The sequence below is a fragment of the Alexandromys fortis genome, unplaced genomic scaffold (assembly GCF_014885135.2).
Source record: "Alexandromys fortis isolate MF-2015 unplaced genomic scaffold, M_Fortis_MF-2015_v1.1 scaffold_22, whole genome shotgun sequence".
Lineage (NCBI taxonomy): Eukaryota > Metazoa > Chordata > Mammalia > Rodentia > Cricetidae > Alexandromys > Alexandromys fortis.
The window spans coordinates 11,986,989-12,007,284 of NW_026067900.1; positions in this window are offsets into that span (position 1 = coordinate 11,986,989).

A 20,296-nucleotide genomic window follows, 5' to 3' on the forward strand; every position below is an offset into this window, starting at 1 on the left:
CCTCATTTCCTTAATTGACTTAATTTCAGCCAACCGATAGCAGCTTTTGCTGACTATTTATGAGCTAGAATAATAAATGCTCAGCTGCATTCACTAAAATAACTAACTTTATATGCAAGGAAAAGTATCAAGATGACTGAGCGGTGTGCCCTGTGCTCACGAGACTGAAGAGCAAAGCTCCCTGTCCTAGGATTTCAGAAGACAAAATAGTAAAGACTTCAAACATGTCTTCTAGAACTGGAGGTGTCGGCACGTGCCTGCGTTCCTCCTCGGTAGGCAGAGGTAGGAGAGTCCTAGAAGTCAAGGTCATCCAGAACAACCAGGCAAGACCTCCTAGTTAATCCCAGCGTTTGGAGGCGGAGGAGGAAGATCTCTGTGAGTTTGAAGCCAGCAAGGACTATAGAGACCCTATCACAAAAACAAGAACAAGGCCAGGCGGTGGTGCATGCCTTTAATCCCAGCACTCAGGAGGCAGAGGCAGGCGGATCTTTGTGAGTTCGAGGCCAGCCTAGCCTACAAGAGCTAGTTCTGGGACAGGCTCCAAAGCTACAGAGAAACCCCAACCCCGTCTCGAAAAACAAAACAAGATAAAACAAAAACAAACAAACAAAAAACCCCAAGAACAAACCAACAAAAACAGAGGAGAGGAAAAGAAAGAAAAGCAACCTGATGTGGTGGCAGGTGTCTGTAATCCCAGGACTCAGGAGTGAAAAGATTAAAAGTTCAAAGTCATCTTTGGTTATATAGAGTTTGAGGCCAGCCTGGGCCACACTCAGAAATAGATAAAAAGGGGGCTTGGCTTGGCGAGATGGCTCAACGGGTTAAGGCACTTGTCAAACTTGATAACCTGAGTTCACTCCTGGGAAGCGCAAAGTGGAAGGAGAGAACCAATCCCACAAATGGTCTGGTGGTCCCCTGACATCCACACAAAGGTTGTGCTGTGTGTGTGTGTGTGTGTTTGGTTGGTTGGTTGTTGTTTTTTCAACAGGTAGAGTTCTCTGGGAAAGGGAGACCCTAACTGAGAAAACGTCTCCATCAGATCAGATTGGCCTATAGGTAAGTCCTTGTGGGCATTTTCTTAATAATAAATGGGGGAGGGCCCAGCCTGCTGTGGGCATTGCCACCACTGGGCAGATGGTGCCATGTGGTATAAAAAAGCAAACCGAGTAACCCATGGGGAACAAGCCAGTAAGAAGCATTCCTCCATCGCCTCTGCCTCAGTTCCTATCCTGACTTCTCTCAGTGACGGCCTACAATTGGAGTATGTGGGTCAAACAAACTATATCCCCCCTCAAGTTATTTTTGGTCATGGTCTTTTCTGTTCACTTTTGTTTTTTCAAGACAGGATTTCTCCATGTAACTGCTTGTACTGGAACTAACTTCATAGACCAGGCTGGCCTGAAACTCACAGAGATCTGCCTAACTTTGCCATCAGAGTGCCAGGATTAAAGGCTTGTGTGTACCACCATGGCTTTGGTCATGGTCTTTATTACAGCAATTGAAAGCAAACTTGGATAGCGTGTATGTGAAAAAAAAAAATTCCTAAATCACTGTGGAGTACTGGTTCTCATGGTCACTTCATCGGCAGGTTTTGGTCTCAGAAGAACAGTGAACGCTGTAGCCGGGCTACTCTTAAATTCTTTGATCTATGACACAGGTCATGGAGAAATAACGGCTATGCACTTGCCAGGCACGGCAAAAGACTCATTTCCGATCTGTGGGATTCACACGCGTTATGGAGACCTTCCTAGACACCAGGCTGCCTAAAACAAAAGCAAAGACAAACAGAAAGGCAGGAAAATGCTTGGAGCAGAAGAGGAAAGTAGCCGAGTACATGGAGGGCACAGGGACTCGGTGTGGATGGCTTAGGAGAAACGAAGAACAAGAAAGAAAAAGAACTATGTCTTAAACAGTTGACAGAAACAAACAAACAAACAAACAACAACAGAACCAGATCTCTCATTCTCATGGAAATCTGTCACGAGTCGAGATGACGAAATCATTGAGTCCCTTACAAGATACTGCCAGAGACAGCCTTGGGAGAGCAGCTGGGCCTTGCGGGTGTGGGTGTGTAAAATGGAAGAAGTTCTCAAGCAAACACAAGTAATTTTCTTTCAAAGAGAAATGAACACAGGGGTACAAGCCTGGAATCCCAGCACTTGAGAGGTAATGGCAGCAGTAAGCTCAGGAGTTCAAGGCGAGCCTGAGTTACATGGTGAGTTTTAGGCCAGCCTGGACTACCGGAGACCCTGTCTCAAAACAGAACGAATACGTAAAAGAGCTGGGTGTGTCGCTCAGGAGTAGAGGGCTTGGCTAACAACTACAAGGCCCTAGGTTTTGTCCTCAACACTGAAATTAACAAAATATATAATACAGCCATCATCCAACTTCTAAGACTTTTGTCTTTTACTGCTTTATTTCTGAACACCATCAGAGGGGGGATAGGGATGGGGGTGGCAGTGAATTCCATTGGTCTTCAAACCCCCACACTGGGCTTAATCCAAAATGCTCTGGAAAAAAGAGCCTCTATAGGAGAGGAGCAGGCACTGGGGAGTTCCGGTTCCAGTATGATCTGCTCCTGGGGATGGAGGAACTGTGCAGGGGGAAAGGGTTGGAAGATGTTTTGGCTGAAGCTCATGCAGGGGTGTTGACTCAGGCAGGTGTCACCAGGCCTCTGTGTGTGTGTGTGTGTGTGTGTGTGTGTGTGTGTGTGTGTGTTGTAATCAAGGAGCCAGGTTTCTCCTGAAGCCAGGAATCAGTTTTTCACTTTCTCCTTCCTACGGATAACACCCAGAATCTTGGGCATGCTCAATATGCACCCCACAGCTCAGCTGCATCCCCAGCTCTGAACTGCTCACTCTGAATCATTTGGTCTTTGCAAACATGGGTCAGGAGGTCAGGCAGCAAAATCCACAAGTACAGAGGCAAGTACATAGCAGGAACAGACTCTCACCTGCATTGATCTCTCTTTCTGTTTGTTTTTGTGCAACAGGGTTCAACTAAGTAGTCCAGGTTACCCTGATCCGTGGTCCTCCTGCCTCTGCCTACGAGGTATGGAGATTACAGGTGTACAGGTGTATATATAGCACCATGCTTGGTGTAATCCATTCCTGCTCCCGTAAGTTCTCTGTTTCTAGGAAGGAAGCTGATGAACTAGGAGAAGCAGGTTTGAAACAATGCAAAGTTCGCCACACATTCCTGCCAATCTGTCTGCACTGCAATTTTAGATATTCTTTCCCTTCCCCATTCCTCTCTCTCTCTCTTTCTTTCTTTCTTCCTTTCTTTCTTTCTTTCTTTCTTTCTTTCTTTCTTTCTTTCTTTCTTTCTTTCTTTCCTATCATTAATTTACATTTTTTGTTTTGTTGTGTTTTTTGTTTTCTGAGACAGAATTTCTTCTATATATCTTTGACTGTCCTGGAACTCACTCTGTAGACCAGGTTGGTCTCTAACTCAGAGAGATCCATCTGCCTCTGTCTCTCCAGTGCTGGGATTAAAGGCATGCGCCACCAGGCCCCGCTAATTTTAATTTTTTGAGGTGGGGTCTCATGCAGCCCAAGTTGTCCTCAAACTTACTATGTAGCTGAAGATGACCTCGAGCTTCTGCTTCTCCTGTGTCTGTAAGTACCCTGTCTGGTAGAAGTGAGGCCGCTTGTTGGTGCTGGAGTAATCCTCTTGCCTCGGCTTCTTCAGTGCTATACACCATGCCTGGCTTTATTTTTACTTTTGTGTGAGTGTGTGCTTAGGTCCTAGGGATTTGAACTCTAGTCCTTATGCTTACATGGCAAGTGCCCTCTTCTTTTGGCTTTTGAGACAGAGTTTCTCTGTCACTTTGGAGCCTGTCCTAGAACTAGCTCTTGTAAACCAGGCTGGCCTTGAACTCACAGAGATCAGCCTGTTTCTGCCTCCGGAGTGCTAGGATTTAAAGTGTGTGCCACCACTGCCCCATGGAAAGCACTCTTACATGATGAGCTATCTCTCCAACCCCAACACCTGCCTTGACGTTGTTAATCTTTATAATAAGAACCATAGGGGAGCAGGGCGATGATATAGTTCAGTGGTACAGTACTTCTGCATTCTGCATGTATGTATTTTTTTTTTTTTTTTGGACAGGGTCCCATGTAGTCCAGATTGACCTCAAACTATGTACCAAAAGAAAACCTTGAATTCATGGTCCTTGTTCTTCTGCCTCCCAAGTGCTGGGATTACTGGCAAGTACCACCACACTCAGATACATATAGTGCCAGAGATCCAACCCACAGCTTCAAGCATGCTAGGTAAGGACTCTTCCAATTAAGCTCCCTCTATAGCCCTGTTTTTTTTTTTAAATTTTATTTTATTTATCTATTTGTGAGACAGGGTCTCACTGTGTAGCCCTGGATGGCCTGGGACTAGAAATGCAGACCGGCAGTCTCTGCCTCCCAAGTACTGGGATTAAAGGCATTCACCCTTACAACCAACTTCCTGTTTTATCTTTTTGTTTTGTTTTGAGATAAGATTTCTCTGTGCAGTGCTGGTTGTTCTGGAACTCCCATCTGTAGACCAGGCTGGCCTCAAACTCACAGAGATCTGCCTGCCTCCAGAGTGCTGAGATTAAAGGTTTGCCCAGCCCTGTATTATCTTTAATAGTCCATGTTACAGGTGAATCTAAAAATGCAACTTTGGTATCAATAAATAAAATTAGCTGGGTGGTGATGGCACACACCTCTAATCCCAGCACTTGAGGAGGCCCATCTTTGTGAGTTTGAGGCCAGTCTGGTCTACAAAGCGAGTTCCAGGACAGGCAGGGCTACACACAGAAAACCTGTCTTGAAAATAAAATCCATAAACAAACAAACAAACAAACAAATAAAATTAAAACTGACTTTTGGGTGGAAACTGATATTGATTCTCAGTTTCATACTTAGGGCAGTTTCTTGAAGTAACCTCCTTGTGTCTATACTGTTAATTCCACTAATAAAAAGATGGCAGAGGTCCTGTGTGGTGACCTTTAACCCTAGCACTCGGGAGGCAGAAGTAGGTGGATCTCTGTGAGCTGGAAGCCAGCCTGGTTTACAAACTGAATTCCAGGAAAGCCAGAGTTATATAATAGAAAGGCCCTGTTTTCACTCACCCCCCCCCCTTTTTAAATATGGTGGGATTTCTCGGGGCTTCCACATTATTAGAGAGAGAAGCTATACCCACCGCCACCTGTCCTCCCTACACTGCCAAAGAAATCAGAAGTAGTCGAGTAACAAAAAGATATTTCGTAATAATTTTAGATTTGCAAAAATATTAGAGACTTCTTACTATATACTCATATAGCATTTTTGAAAAAAAAGTCTCAAATGACTGGCAGAATATTTGTGTAGCATATTTAAGGCCCCGGGGTTCAGCCCCCAGTACCCACACCCCAATTTACTTTCTCCCCCACAAAAACCCAACGGTAAAGCCAGGCATAGTAGCACAGGTCTGTAATCCCAGCTCTCAGGGGCAGAAACTGGGCCAGCCTGGACTTCACAGGAAGATCCTGTCTGATAAAACAACAACAAAAAAGCGGATGACCTCTGCAAACAGCCAGTGAGGGTGCCCCCCCCGCCCCCTGTGCGGATGTGTTTACAGATCCTAGCTACTCTATTCTAAGACTCAATTTCAATCCAAAATTTAAATCTATCTGGGTGGTGTCACACATCAAAGGCTTGCAATTGTAGCGCTGTGGAAGTTGACTGTTGGAGGATGTCAGCCTTGGTCTGGTCTTCAGAGCAGTTCGGGGTTAGCCCTTGCTAAATGAGATCTTCTAAGTAAACGAACACAGTCTGAGCGGATGGCTCAACTGGGTAAAAGGAGTTTGCTGTGAAAGTCCGACAACCGCTTTTGATCCCTAGGACACATGTAAAGATGGGGGGTGAGAACTCCATCAAGTTGTCCCGACCTCCTCATGTGTGTTTCGGCTTCACGTGTGTCCTAGTTCCTTCTCTGTTGCTATGGAAAGGCCGGGAACAAAGCAACTGAATAAAGGGTTTGTTTGGCTTACGTAACCAAAGCAGGAACTCAAGGCAGAAACTAGAAACAAAAGCCACGGAGGAGCTCTGTTTACTGGCGTGTTCTCCGTGGCTTACTCTGCCTGCTTTCTTTCTTTTTTATTGTTTGTTTGCTTGTTTTGGTTTTTTTTTTTTTTTTTTTTTTTTTTTTTTTTTTTTTTTTTNTTTTTTTTTTTTTTTTTTTTTTTTTTTTTTTTTTTTTTTTTTTTTTTTTTTTTTTTTTTTTTTTTTTTTTTTTTTGGAGACAGGTTTCCTCTGAGTAACAGTCCCAGCTATCCTGGAACTCACTTTGTAGACCAGGCTGGTCTCGAACTTACAGAGATCTGCCTGCCTCTGCCTCCCAAGTGCTGGGATTTGAATTTTAATGAAAGCTATTCATGGAGCCTGGTGTTAAAGAGTGCTCCCACTATCCACGTGGCAAGTCATGATGATTGGGCACATTTGAGTAACCCCAGCTCCGTTGGGGGCAGAGACAGGAGGAGTGCCAGCACTCGGGAGGAAGAGGCAGGAGGATCTCTGTGAGTTTGAGGACAGCTAGGGATGTTACACAGAGAAACCCTGTCTATAAAGAAAGAAAGAGAAAGAAAGAAAGAAAGAAAGAAAGAAAGAAAGAAAGAAAGAAAGAAAGAAAGAGAAAGACAGCCTGGACTACAAGAGCTAGTTCCAGGACAGGCTCCAAAGCTACAGAGAAACCCTGTCTCGAAAAACAAAACAAGCCAAAACATTTTGATTAAAAATTACAATACGCCAGGTGGTGGTGGCGCATGCCTTTAATCCCAGTGCTCGGGAGGCAGACACAGGTAGGTGGTAGGTCTCTGTGAGGTTGAAGCCAACCTGATCTACATGGTAAGTTCCGGGACAGCCAGGGCTATATAATGAGACCCTGTCTTGAACAATAAAAGAAAACAAAATGAAGTTATGTAATGGGATCTTTATTTTTGGTGTGTGTGTGTGTGTGTGTGTGTGTGTGTGAGAGAGAGAGAGAGAGAGAGAGAGAGAGAGAGAGAGAGAGAGAGAGAGAGAGAGAAAGGGAGAGGAAGTAGTCTCTCCTCAGACTTGAAGTGAGTCTGCCCCTGCCTCGCAATGACTAGGATTACAGAGGGGATCACTGTGTCTGACTTTGATGACGGCCTTATAAAATTATGGTTCCTGTGGCACCTTAACACTGATGAAGATACAGTTGAAAAGCGACTGAGCAGAATTGTGAGCCCACGTGGAGGTGTGAGAAAAAATGAGGTTTTAGGATTAGGTTTTAGCTGCTGTGTGATTAGCAGCGTGAGTGACTTCAAAAATTGCTCTTGGAAAAGAGTAGTTAGCGAGAATGTTAATTAAGGGGTAGTTTATAGTTCCACCTAGGGACCCGTAGCTTGTTAGCCTGAGTACGGTTGCGTCTTTTTGATTGTCACTTTCATTTGTTCAGGCGTGAATGAGACCTGACATTAGAAAAATGTTATGCCCTGGATCTGACAGTGGCCCCCTGTCAATCCTGCACGCCAGAGCCAGAAACCAGAGATTAGGATTTCAGTCTCACAGTCCCAGCCTGGGCTACTTGGTGAGACCCTGTCTAAAAGAATGTGGACTGACAAGTTCTAAAGCCTTGGGGAGAAGGAGTTCTCCAGGTCCCCAGCCATCAGGAGGTTCTTAGAGACCTCCATTCTTTCTCTCTAGCTATGTCAGGTGGTGTAACTCCAGCACCAGGGGATCCAAGGCTTCTGGTTTCCGAGGGCACCCGCACTTGTGTGTGAGTGTACATACTTATGCAGATATACACACCTATGCATAATTAAAAATAATAAAAATCTTTTTTTTTTTTTTTAAGTTCCAATCAGTCAATGAGCTAAATAGAGTCCTTACCATAAGTATGCCCTCCCCCAGCCCAGGGAAAGCAGAGAGAACAAGAGAATTCTCCCTGCCCATCAGAGGCATCTGTTACTAACTCATGGAAGTCTTACTCCGGCTCCAGTGGCTGGAGCTCTCTAGCTGAATTCTTCTGAAGCACGTCCTGGAGCTGAATGCAGTAGATCGTATCTTGGTGAGTCCGAAAACAAAAGAAACACAACCAAGACTTCAACAGTGGAGAAAGATTTCCTGCGGTGTGCAAGGAGAGCACAGGAGTTCTTCCCAAAACAGCGCCCTCTCCTCACAGAAGTGCAGAGATTTTTGTTCTTATTCGGGTAGAAAAGTACTCCAGGTTGGGGGACATGTTTGAGCATGTGCAGTTGAAGATCCTAATCTCAGAAGAAAAGATGACAGACACATTTTTGGGAGTGATTAGCCTATAGTCATAGATCACGTGTTTGGAGGTTAAAATGTCAGATAGGAATTCCTCTCCTCTTCTGGGTCTGCTCAGCCCGCATCATACAACTTCAGCTGAAAATAAAGGAAGGACACTCTGAAAAGGCCTTGGGTCAGGTGTGGCAGGCAGGCTATTGAGACACACACTGAATCACATCAGGCTTTGAGGATGCGCAGGCACTTGCTGACGACATGGTAGGAGACTCTGCGGGACTGAACTCCAGCAGGGCTAGACTGTTTGTAGGTATTTGTGAGAAAGAAATCAGAAGTTAAGCCAGAGTGAGCCTGCCCCTTCCTCTTCTTCCACCCATCCTCCTCCCTCCTCCCTCCCCCTTCTCTCTCCCTTTCCCTCCTCTTCTTCTGTCTCCACACAGGAGATTAAACAGAGGGTTCCATTCATGCTAGGATCTCATTAATTCTTCCATGTTGGCCTTGAATTTGGAACGTCTTTCAGCTTCCCAATTAGGTGAGATTACAGGTCTGTACCATTAGGCTTGGCTCATGCTTGGTTTTTATTATTATTATTATTTTATTTTATTGAGACAAGGTCTCCCTGTACATTCATGGCTGGCCTGAAACTTCCTATTTAGATGGGGCTGCCTGCCTCTGCTCCTCTGGGACTAAAAGTGTGTGCCACCATTGCCTAGAGGTTTATTTTATTTCATGTGTGTGAGTGTTTTGCCTGTATGAGTATATATGCATCACGTGCATGCCTGGTGCTGCAGTCCAGAAGGCAGCATCAGACCCTGGACTGGAGTTACAAATGACTGTGAGCCGCCATGTGAGTGCTAGGACTTAAACCTGGGTCCTCTGGGGAGCAGCCTGTGCTCTTGGACACTGACCAATTTCTCTAGCCCTCTTACTTTTCACCTTTTTTTTTTTTTAAAAAAAAAAAAACCACTACTTTTTTGAGTCAGAGTCTTACTCTATAGCTTAGATTATCTGGGAGCTCACTGAGTAGTGGCGCTAGACTATGAACTCGTGACAACCCTCTAACCCTCTGTCCTCAGATTCTGGGAACTGGAATTATTGGGGTGATCTACTCTGTCTCCTTTTGTTTTGCCCTTTTCAGTCTTTCTTTTTTCTTTTCTTTTTCTCCGCTTTTTATTTTTTTGTTTTTTGAGACAGGGTATCTCTGTAGTTTTCAGGCCTGTCCTGGAACTATCTCTTGTAGACCAGGCTGGCCTCAAACTCACAGAGATCCACCTGCCTCTGCCTCCTGAGTGTTGGGATTAAAGGCGTGTGCCACCACCACCTGGCCCCTTTTCAGCCTTTCTTAGTCTATAAAAGCAACCTTCTCTGCTTAGTTCACCAAAATATGATGTGCTGCCTGTTACAGAATTGAAAGGGAAGCCCAGAGCAGGGATGTAGCTCACTGTTTAGAGCATTTGCCTCGTGTGACTGAGGCCATGGACTTAATCCTTGGCATTGGGTAAAATAAGAAAAGCTAGAGCCAGAGAGATAGCTTAGTAGAAGTGTGAGCGCATACACACACACACACACACACACACACACACACACTACGACAAGGCACCATGGTACACCTCTGTAATCCCAGTACTTGAAAGGTAAGGCAAATGATAAAGAGATAATACTCAAGACACTGCTCAACTACATATTGAGTTCAAGGCCAACCTGAGCTAGAAAGTGCAACTCTGAGGTATAATCCTTCCTTAAAGTCCAAAAATGTTTAAATTGGGGGAGGACTGGAGTGAACCAGTTTCCTCCGGACACATTAGGACTACTACTGTGCCCCTGAGCTCACAGCGGCCTGCATACAACTCAACTGAGATCAAGCTAGCCAACGTTCCAGCAAGAAAGAGGGAGGAGGCTCCTGAGCTCCACCCCTGACTGAGCAGCTGTTGAGTTTGTGAATTCCAGGGGAGGAAGAGTCAGTTTTCTTTTTCTGGGATCCTGCTGGGTCAACCACACTCCTGTGAGTGGCCCTGCACCCATAATTGAACTCAGTGAATTATTAAAAATAAGGGGTGGGGATTGTGCTAAGAGTACTGGTTGCGCTTCCAGAGGACCGGGTTCAGTTTCCTAGCACCCGCATGACAGCCCACAACCAGCTAGAACTCCTGATCAAGGAAATCTGAAGCCTTTCTCTGGCTTCTGCAGGAGCCAAGCCCAGAAGTGCTGCATAAACAGGCGTGCAGGTAAAAGACCTTACACGTAAAAGTAAATAAATCTTTTTTTGTTGTTGTTTTGTTTCATTTTTCGGTACAGGGTTTCTTTGTGTTACAGCCCTAGCTGTCCTGGAACTAGCTCTTGTAGACCAGCCTGGCCTCGAATTCACAGAGATCAGCCTGCGTCTGCCTCCTGAGTGCTGGGATTAAAAGCATGCGCCACTACCACCCCAGTTTAAATAAATCTTAAAAAAGAGAAAAGAGGGAGTAGGGAGGTGGGGATGGATATGAGAGGAGTTAGGTTGAGGAATAGGAGGTAAATTTGATCAAAGGACATAGGAAAATTTCAAATAATTAATAAAATATATTTTACAAAGAATATGTCGGGGCTGGAGAGATGGCTCAGTGGTTAAGAGCACTGCCTGCTCTTCCAAAGGTCCTGAGTTCAATTCCCGGCAACCACATGGTGGCTCACAACCATCTGTAATGAGGTCTGGTGCCCTCTCCTGGCCTGCAGACATACACACAGACAGAATATTGTATGCATAATAAATAAATAAATAAATATTTTTAAAAAAAAGAAAAAAAGAATATGTCAACAGAGGTTGGGGGCAGACTGAACATAGTTCTGAGGCCACGGGATGAGTAATTAATGGGGAACTGATTGTGATATGGTTAAATGGATGTGTAGAAGATGAATTCACATACGATAAAAATGTATCATTAATATGCCCAGTACTGAATGGGTGTAAGCAGTCTAGGAGTTTATTCTAGACTAAGCAGCCCCAATAAGCTAGCTTCAGTCATCTGTCCTGGTATGTCAACTAAAGAGGCTAACTAATGGTGCAAAGAAGAGAAAAGAGATTTGTTCAATGGGCTCACACTGAGGTGATAAAGGGGTTTAGTGACCCCACACTTTGTCTCCATGGTGTTGACGGGAACTTTAGGCTCAACTAGAAGACAAATCAGAGCAAAAGGCAAGTGGTGTACAGAATTAGAGCATCCAGATTCCGATGTGTTCTCTGGTGACTGACTTAGCTCTGGGCCTGCAAACTGGTCTGGAACAGTTCTTGTGGCTCGGAGGAACAAACTGGTTTTCAAGAGATGACTGTTTCTGCTCCAGGGTGTGACCTCACTCTCCTGGTTAGTTGCCTTCATCTGGAGTGGAATCCAGAGGTGCTCTGCCAGGTCCTGCTGTCCCTGAAACCCAAGGTGGCTCCAGAGGCAGAGATGAGGGCAGATAGGAAGGTAGGCACATCTTGCTTTCGTGTGACTTTTAGTGCCCTCGTGGGTACAAGTGAGGATGACATGGTTTAGGGGAATACACAGGGCATTTTTGACTTTTGCACTCCATGGTGTAGGAAGGATGGGCGCGCACGTGCGCGCGCGCGCGCACACACACACACACACACACACACTGCTATGATTAGCTGGCTCTGAGTTAATCCCTAACCTAAATGCTGAAAGGAATGCAGGCCAGAAGCCAGCAGCAGATACTAATCAAACTCAGCATCTTTGGAAGTGGCCAAACCCAGCTGTGCCGAGGGAAGACCAGGGAGAGATAAAGAAGGGGAGGGACCAGGAGGAGATAAGGAAAGCAGGGTGACTCTCAGGGACAAGACTGACCACCTGGCAAGAGGGCAAGACCGAGTTCTCCAGTGCTTGGCTGCCTGCCTTTGTCCCATCCCGCCTCTACTCCCCCAAACTTGCTGGCTGGAGATGAGGTATAAGGTGGCCTGTTTCTCAGAGTGTGAAATTGTTGCTTCTTGGGTTGCTGGCTGTCTGAATCAATCGTTACTTGAAGACTCAGTATCTGCCTCTGTTCTGGTGTTTGCGTTGACAGGCAACATAAACACCAGCTGTAGTTCCAGGCAGCCAGCGTCTTTCAGTGGAAGCTGCTTCTCAGCATTTGTCTTGCTGGGGATTGGCAGAGCCTCAGCAGGAACTTCCGGATCAAATGTCCCCCTGTCCCCGGGCCTCAGCAATTACAGAGCTCACTAAACTTTTTTTTCTTTCTTTTCCTGCATTAACCTTTAAAATAATGATACTGACTATGGTGGTATATGCTGGTAATCCCAGTACTCGGGTGGCCAAGAGTTCAAAGCTAGACTGGGAAATACATGAGATCCCATCTCAAAACAAACAAACAAACCAAAATGAAACAAAACAAAAAGAAAATAATGAGGTTAAAAAAAAAACCATACAGCTTTGCTGGGTGACACTCGCTTGTCATTTGCTTGTATACTCTCAGTTATTTGCTCGCTAGCTAAACACCGGGTCAGTGTCACACGGCAAAGCTGGCACCGAATGCAAGTGGTGGGTTGTTTGTTCCGACTGCTCGGGCTTTCGGAGTACTAATCAAGACATAGAAGCAGTCTCAGCAAAGAAGAAAGAACACAGAGGTGCATTCAAAATACACAATTGATGGAGCCCAGAAGCGTTTCTGAGAGATTGAGAATGGATCTGAGTTTTGGATCAACGGGGACATTCTGAACTAGGTCAAAGAGCCATCACAGAGGCAAAGAGGCGAGAAAGCCGGTGGCTAGTGCAGCGCGTCCGTCCTGCAGGGCGTGGCAGCGATGAGCCTGGAAAGGTGAGGTGAGCTGGGAAGGCTCACAGAGCAGCGCACACACAGCAAGACATGCCAGCTTTGCTCCTGGATGGTATTGTTTGGAAGAGATTGGTTGAAATGATAAAGCAGGAAACTTCAATCAGCTGTGACAAACAGCTGGAATTTCTAGTTTGAGTGTCTGAGTTGAATGTTAAAGGGTTATCATGTAATGCTGTCAAAGCAGCCAGTGAAATGGAAGTTAGGAAGGGCAGTTTATCCATTTTTCTAAACATTCTATTAAATTATGTGTATGCGTGTGTGTTTCTGAGTGTGGGTATGTGTGCATGAATGCAGGTGCCCACGGAGGTCAGAGGTGTTAGATACCCCAAGAGCTGGAGTTACAGGTGATTGTGAGCGACCTGACATGGTGCTGGGACTGATTTCAGGTCCTCTCCAAGAGCAGTAACTGCTCTTCATCACTGAGCATCTCTCCAGCCCATAGAGAGGGCAGTGTAGGGATCAAAAGAAGAAATGAGACAAGCTTGTGGAATGTTGGTAGACAGGGTTTCTCCGTGTAACAGCCTAGCTATCCTGGAACTAGCTCTTGTTGACCAGGCTGGCCTCAAACTCACAGAGATCCATCTGCCTCTGCCTCCTGAGTGCTGGGATTAAAGGTGTGCACCACTACTGCCCCAGTAGCCTAATGGATAAGGCACTGGCCTCCTAAGCCAGGGACTGTGGGGTTGAGTTCCACCTGGGGTAAAGACTGTTGGTAGACTCTCGTTTGTCTTTTGAAGCATGATGGTCTTGGAAGCTCAAGCTGGCCTCAGACTCACCATGGAGCCCAGACTGACTTGAGCTCACAGCCATTCTATCTCAGTCTCCAGAGTGTTGTTCCTACAGGCCTGCATCACCACATAGTGCTAACTCAGTCACAGATGTAAGTTCTTGGATGTTTTACAGCTGGATAAGGCACAGATGATGATCGTCAAGGTGGCTGAGGAAAATCCTATAATAGCCCTAAGGATTTGGGGAGGGGGTGCGGTAGAGGCAGCACTGAAACAGGGTCTCTCTATGGAGCCTCTGGCTGTCCAGGAACTTGCTATGTAAACCAGGCTGCTCTTGAATCTATGAATATTTGCCTCTGAAGTTTGAGGTTAAAGGCATGTTCCACCACACTTGGCCCTAAAGACTATTTTTAAAAATTATGTTTATAGGGGCTAGACAAGGAACTCAATCCCATGTGCACGATAAAGCTTAAGGCACCACTACATCCAAACTCTTTGCAAAATACTTTGACCTCTTCCACAAAGACAGGCTCTAAAGATTGGGAAAAAATGATCAAGATAAGTCTAAGGAGGAGTCAGGCGGTGGTGGTGGCGCATGCCTTTAATCCCAGCACTCGGGAGGCAGAGGCAGGTGGATCTCTGTGAGTTCAAAGCCAGCCTGGTCTACAAGAGCTAGTTCCAGGACAGGCTCCAAAGCTACAGAGAAGCCCTGTCTTGAAAAACAAAAAACAAAAAATTCATACATGAATACAGTTTGTTTTGACCTTAACCCCAACTCCTACTCCCAACCTTCTACCCCTCACTATGCCCTCTTTTGCATATATTCCTACCAAATCCAATTTACGTTGTTCATGTACTCACCGGTGAAGAGCCGCTCACTGGAGCACAGTCACAGCCTTAAAGAAAATGGACTCTCCCTCTCCCAGAAACCATCAGCTGTTAATGGCTCCTCTGCCACGGATATGGACTAGTGAGCTCCTTTCCCCTCCATGCCAGAATGCTGGCTGGCTTATAGAATATTTTATTTATTCCTTGACAATTTTATACATGTATACAACAAGTCACAGTAATGTCCTCCTCAATTTCCTTCTCCCGCTCCTGGGCCACCGGACATTGTCACGAGCCATTTCCCCCCTAAAACTCATTACAGGAACCATCACCCTGGGGAGTCTGCAGGGAACCTCACACCCATAATTATGTTCTATTGAGAGAACTTGCCCCACACCCAATTAATTTATCTGTTAGCGGAACCCGCCTCACATTCCAGCTATCCAGGGAACCAGGTGTGGCTACTCGTGACTTCTTGGCCTACCTGTCCGAACTTAACCTGGCCTACATGACCTGGAACACACGGCAAGAGTCCAGTTTCCCTACCCTTCAGGGGCTATATAAGCAGCAACCATGATCCTAATAAATGGAGGCTTTGACAAATCTGCTTAGCCTCCTTCTTCTGTCCTAGCTCATTCCCTTCCAGGTAGAGCCCCTCCGAGACCCTGGAATAACTGATTGCAGGGTGGGTTACAAACCCCTAGACTGAGTAACCCACCCAACGCAATCGACAGGACATGTCTCCCTCTGACCTTCATGGCCTCTTCTTTTTCTGCACAACCCTCTGAAACCAAGTAGTAAGGCCTGTGTGCGCGTGATCGCGGGCAGGTGAACCAGAGCGTGACCAGCCTGAGCTGTCAAATGCCTATAGTCCTTCAGCTAGGAGTGGTGCTTCAGGAGCCCCTCTCTATCCCTTGCTGGAATCTCGACTCATCTTGTGCTGTGAATGCCTGAGTACAGTAGACATCATGCCCGGCAGGCAGAATTCTGGATTACCAGCAGTCTTGCTAAAATGTACCTGCTTGTGCACTAACGGCATGATGGTTATGGGCACAACCAAATACTTTCCAACTGGATTTAAAGCTCACACTACAAGAAGGAACCCATATTTGGTACTGTGAGCAAAGAGAAAAACTCTGTAGCTAAGGAAGTCACAGAGCTAGTGGGAAATTTGTTTTGCTAGATGGCTATGATTGCCCTCTAAGCATTTGTGTACGGCCATTGATTGCTGCTGCTGTTTGCCTTGGTCAGAGAAGCTGCATCTTGCAGTAGACAGTGGTTACTACAGAGACTCATAACCAGTCAAAGTTCTCAGAATAAGTGACTATTGCAATGGCATAAAAGCCCAATGCTCCTCACTAAGTAGGAAAAAATTGGGGGCTGGAGAGATGGCTCAGAGGTTGGGGGCGCTGACTGTTCTTCTGGAGGTCCTGAGTTCAGTTCCCGGCAACCACATGGTGGCTCACGGCCATCTGTGGTGGGATCTGGTTCCCTCTTCTGGCATGCAGGCATACATGGAAGGAATGTTGTATACATAATAAATAAAATAAAAAAAACCAAGTAGGTCAAAAAAAACAAAAAGAAAGAAAAAATACATCTATATCACTCCCATTCTGAAAAAAAAAAAAAAAAGCTCAAGGAATATTGAGGTAGAAGGAACCAAAAGAATGTAAAGTCCGGCCCATCAGTGGTGGCGCACGTCTTTAATCCCAGCACTTGGGAGGCAGAGGCAGGCGGATCTCTGTGAGTTCAAGGCCGGCCTGGTCAACAAGAGCTGGTACCACCAGGACAGCTAGGGCTGTTACACAGAGAAACCCTGTCTCGAGAAACAAAAACAGAATTAAAAGACAAACAAACGAAAAGAGTGTGAAGCCAGAGGAAGAGGTGGAATGTTGAGGAACTCTCTTTTCAGCACAACACAGGCATTGCCATCTTGAAATCAGAACAGTTGTAACTATCCACACGAGACAGTCTATATTTCTCTTGTTGAAGTCAGGAGGCCTCACAAGGCAGCACCAAGGTGCATAAAATATGTCTTCTCCCAGAGGAAAGCTGTGAACTAGAGGAGGAGGCGGAGGTGGTGGTGTATGGTGGTGGTGATGCAGCCGTCCACAAGTTGGTCATGCTCCCATAAGTATCTTCTAACTCATGCTTCAAGTGAATCAACTGTTTCACCAAGCTGTACTTGGGTGGGGTTCTTTGGTCTGTCATTGCTGACTGAGCTAGTATAAAGAGACATCCTAGGAAATGTCTCACAGCAGTAATACTTTCTGGACACCAAAAACCTACCAGATAAGTTAGATGAGGTGTCGAATATCTGTATTCTAGATACTCAGGAAGCTAACACAGAGTTTCCAAAGCTTAGAAGATAGCTTGCTTACGCATCATAGCAAGACCCCATTTCAAACACACATGTGTACAAGAGAAAAAGAGCGCCAACAGAGGTAGGTTTTCATTTTTTTTTCCTTATAAAGGAGTCATAATGCACCCAACAGTTTTAGCACTCACAAAGCATCTTTTAGTGTAAAGTAGTCATTCCAGGGCTGTGAGCGATAATGATGTACACCAGAGACTAGAAAACGTCCCCTGGAGGTCTGTGGCTTTCCCACATCGTCCTGGCACTGAGGCCAGTTTTCTGCCCGCAAAGCCACACTCTTCTTTCTGTACTACTTCCCCTAGCTGGTGCAGGCTGTGTGTCTTCCAAGACACACTGGGAATTGTCTTCTTTCCTGATTGCCTGGGAAGTGTCTTCTTTCCTGATTGCTCTGCCTTCTCTCTGTTGTGGGGGCTACAGTGCCTGTGTACCGCCAGGGAACTATCAGCGCTGGCCTCAAGGTTCATCCACATGTTGCTAATCAATACTGTGGAATGAATTGAATATATGAGCAATTCCCTCTCAATTCTTTCTCTCCAGTGGCCCTTCCTTGCTGTCTAAGGCTTTATAGTTGTCAATCCTTTTGTCAATCTTCTGACCTTTCCTCCTTTTCCTTTTTCTTTTTTTTTTTTTTTTTTTTTTTTTTTTTTTTTTTTTTTTTCAAGACAGGTTTTTTTTTTATTTTTGGTGTCTGTCCTGGAACTAGCTCTTGTAGACCAGGCTGGCTTCGAACTCACAGAGATCTGCCTGCCTCTGCCTCCTGAGTGCTGGGATTAAAGGCGTGTGCCACCGCCACCTGGCTATCTTTCTGACCTTTTCTCCACATCCCTCACAACGTTGGTTGGCCTAGGACACGCTGATCCTATTTTTCAGTGCCTGCCAGAGAAGGTTGCCATAGCGCAGTGGAATGACTTTCTGGGCAGCCTCCTGGTAAAGGGAGTTTGCTTATCCAGCCTTTGGACAGCCCCAGCATCTACTGGGTCCAGGAGAGGTGTTGAAAGGCTGTGACAAATGACCGACCTGGCAAATGGTACAAGTAGTGCCTAACTTGTCTGAGAAGGGACTTCCCGCCCTCCCGTGCTCTTCAGATGACACTTGCTATTGTGCAGACTCACTTGGGGTGAGGGGTGAGGGTCTTTACCTCAAGTTTATTGGTCGCTCCCACCACTGTGCCACAGAAAGACTCTAAGAGGGATCTGAAGAATTACTTAAGTATCTTCCTAGTGAGGCACCACGGCAGAGAATCTTGAAGAACTAGATTCAGTGGTTCGCTCTGACTGTTGAGGGCTCTTGGATGTTCTGATACAGTCTGGCTTAAATAAAAGGAATTATTATTAATAGGGACAAGATGTAGACCTGTCACTATGTAGAGTAGGCTGACTTTAAGCTTACGGTGATTCTCCTGCCTCTGCCTTACAGGCAGGTATAATTATTGATCTTTTTGTCTGTCTGTTCTTTCAGCCCTTGATGCTGACATCCTCCTGATTCTTGATTCTTGATGCTGACATCCTCCTGACCCTGGGCCTGACAGCTCTTGGTTGCAAGACAATTCCCGCTAAAGCCCCACGAATCCAAATCTAGGCTTCTTTGGTCACTACAAACCACAGAAATGTCTCACAAACACTTTGTTTCAGTTCAGTTGGCATAATATAGGTGTCCCCAGGTGGTCACTCCTGGGCCCATACTGAGTATATTTTGGTTTGCCGGATTGTGAGGGGTGGGGGTGGGGGGTATGGTGTTGATCAGTTCAGACCTGCCCTGACCAAAACTAACTCTGTGTGTTGGTGGAACTTGAATGGCAGCTGGTCTGAATTGATTTGCTTTGCAAAAATGTAATACTAAATCCCAGAAATTTAACTAACTCTCTCTGTGTGTTTTGGTTTTGGTGGTATCGGAGACTGAACTCAGGACTCCATATATGATAACCAAGTGCTCTGGTACTCTGCCACTGAGATGCATCCTCAGAATCCTCAGCATCCTCAGCATTGATCACATCATCCTCTTCCTCTTCATTATCATCATTGCTAGTTTGCCTTTTTTTTTTTTTTTTAAGACAGGGTTTCTCTATGTAGCCTTGGTTGTCCTGGAATTCACACTAGGAGAAGAGAGCATTGATCATCAACATCAAGAGCTTGCTTGAAAGCAGATCCTCCTCTCCCTAGTAGAGTAGGTGCTTTTAGTGACCTGGGATGCCTGGGCTCAAATTGGATGGGGTTCGAGCAGTGCTGGGACAAGAACAGCAGCCCTGCAGGTATTGGTGGGACTCACTGAGAAATTCAGAGCCAGCTGTCTCAGCCTGGACCGTTCTTTATGCTACATGCTGGGAGACGCCCTCCCACAAGAAAAGTTGGCATTCAACACGCTCTATTGACATTTCTATCTGTTCTTTAAATAAATTCTTTTTGAGACAGGGTTTCGCTATATAGCCAGGCTGACCTAGAACCATGTAGGTCAAGAGGACCTTGCACTAGCAAACGCCCATTTCTGTCTCACAGGTGTTAGGATTAGGAGACTGCACCACCAAGCCTGGTTGCTACTGGCTCTCTCGATACTGGCCACGGCTTCTCTATTCCTTGAGAGTTCTGCAGAAGACATCCCAAAGACAACACATTCTGTATTAAACAACTGTCGGTGTTTTTTAGGAACCTCCTCCTAACTTCAGGGCCTCAGCCAACTTCTTTGCGGAGTCTCTGTTCCTGGCAGGAAGACAAATTCTTTACTGAGATCCATGCTTGCCTTCAGCTATAGTGGGAAGTTTATGCCTGGAATGTGGTCAAAATAGAGATGGGGTCAGGTGGTGGTGGCGCACGCCTTTAATCCCAGCACTTGGGATTAAAGTGGAAGGCAGATCTCTGTGAGTTCGAGGCCAGCCTGGTCTACAAGAGCTAGTTCCAGGACAGGCTCCAAAGCTACAGAGAAACCCCGTCTCGAACCGCCCCCCCCTCCCAATCGGATGGATTCTTGATTTTCTTTTGTTTTGAGAGTGTCTCCATTTGTAGACCAGGCTAGCCACAGACTTGCAATCTTCTCACTTCACCCTTTTGCGTGCTGGTATTACAGGCATATACTACCATGCTAGGCCCTTATTCTGTGCCCAGGGCCCTACAGTTTGGGCTGGTCTCAAACTCACTGTGTGGCTGAGGATGCTTCTGAAGTCCTGACCCTTAGTGCTGTATTAAGCAGTATTGTTTTGAGACAGGGTCTATATAGCCCTGGCTGGAATTTATTATGTAGTCCAGTCTGGCCTGGAATTCAGAGATCTGCCTGCCTCTGCCTTGTTAGTGCTGGGATTAAAGCCGTGGTTCACCACGCTT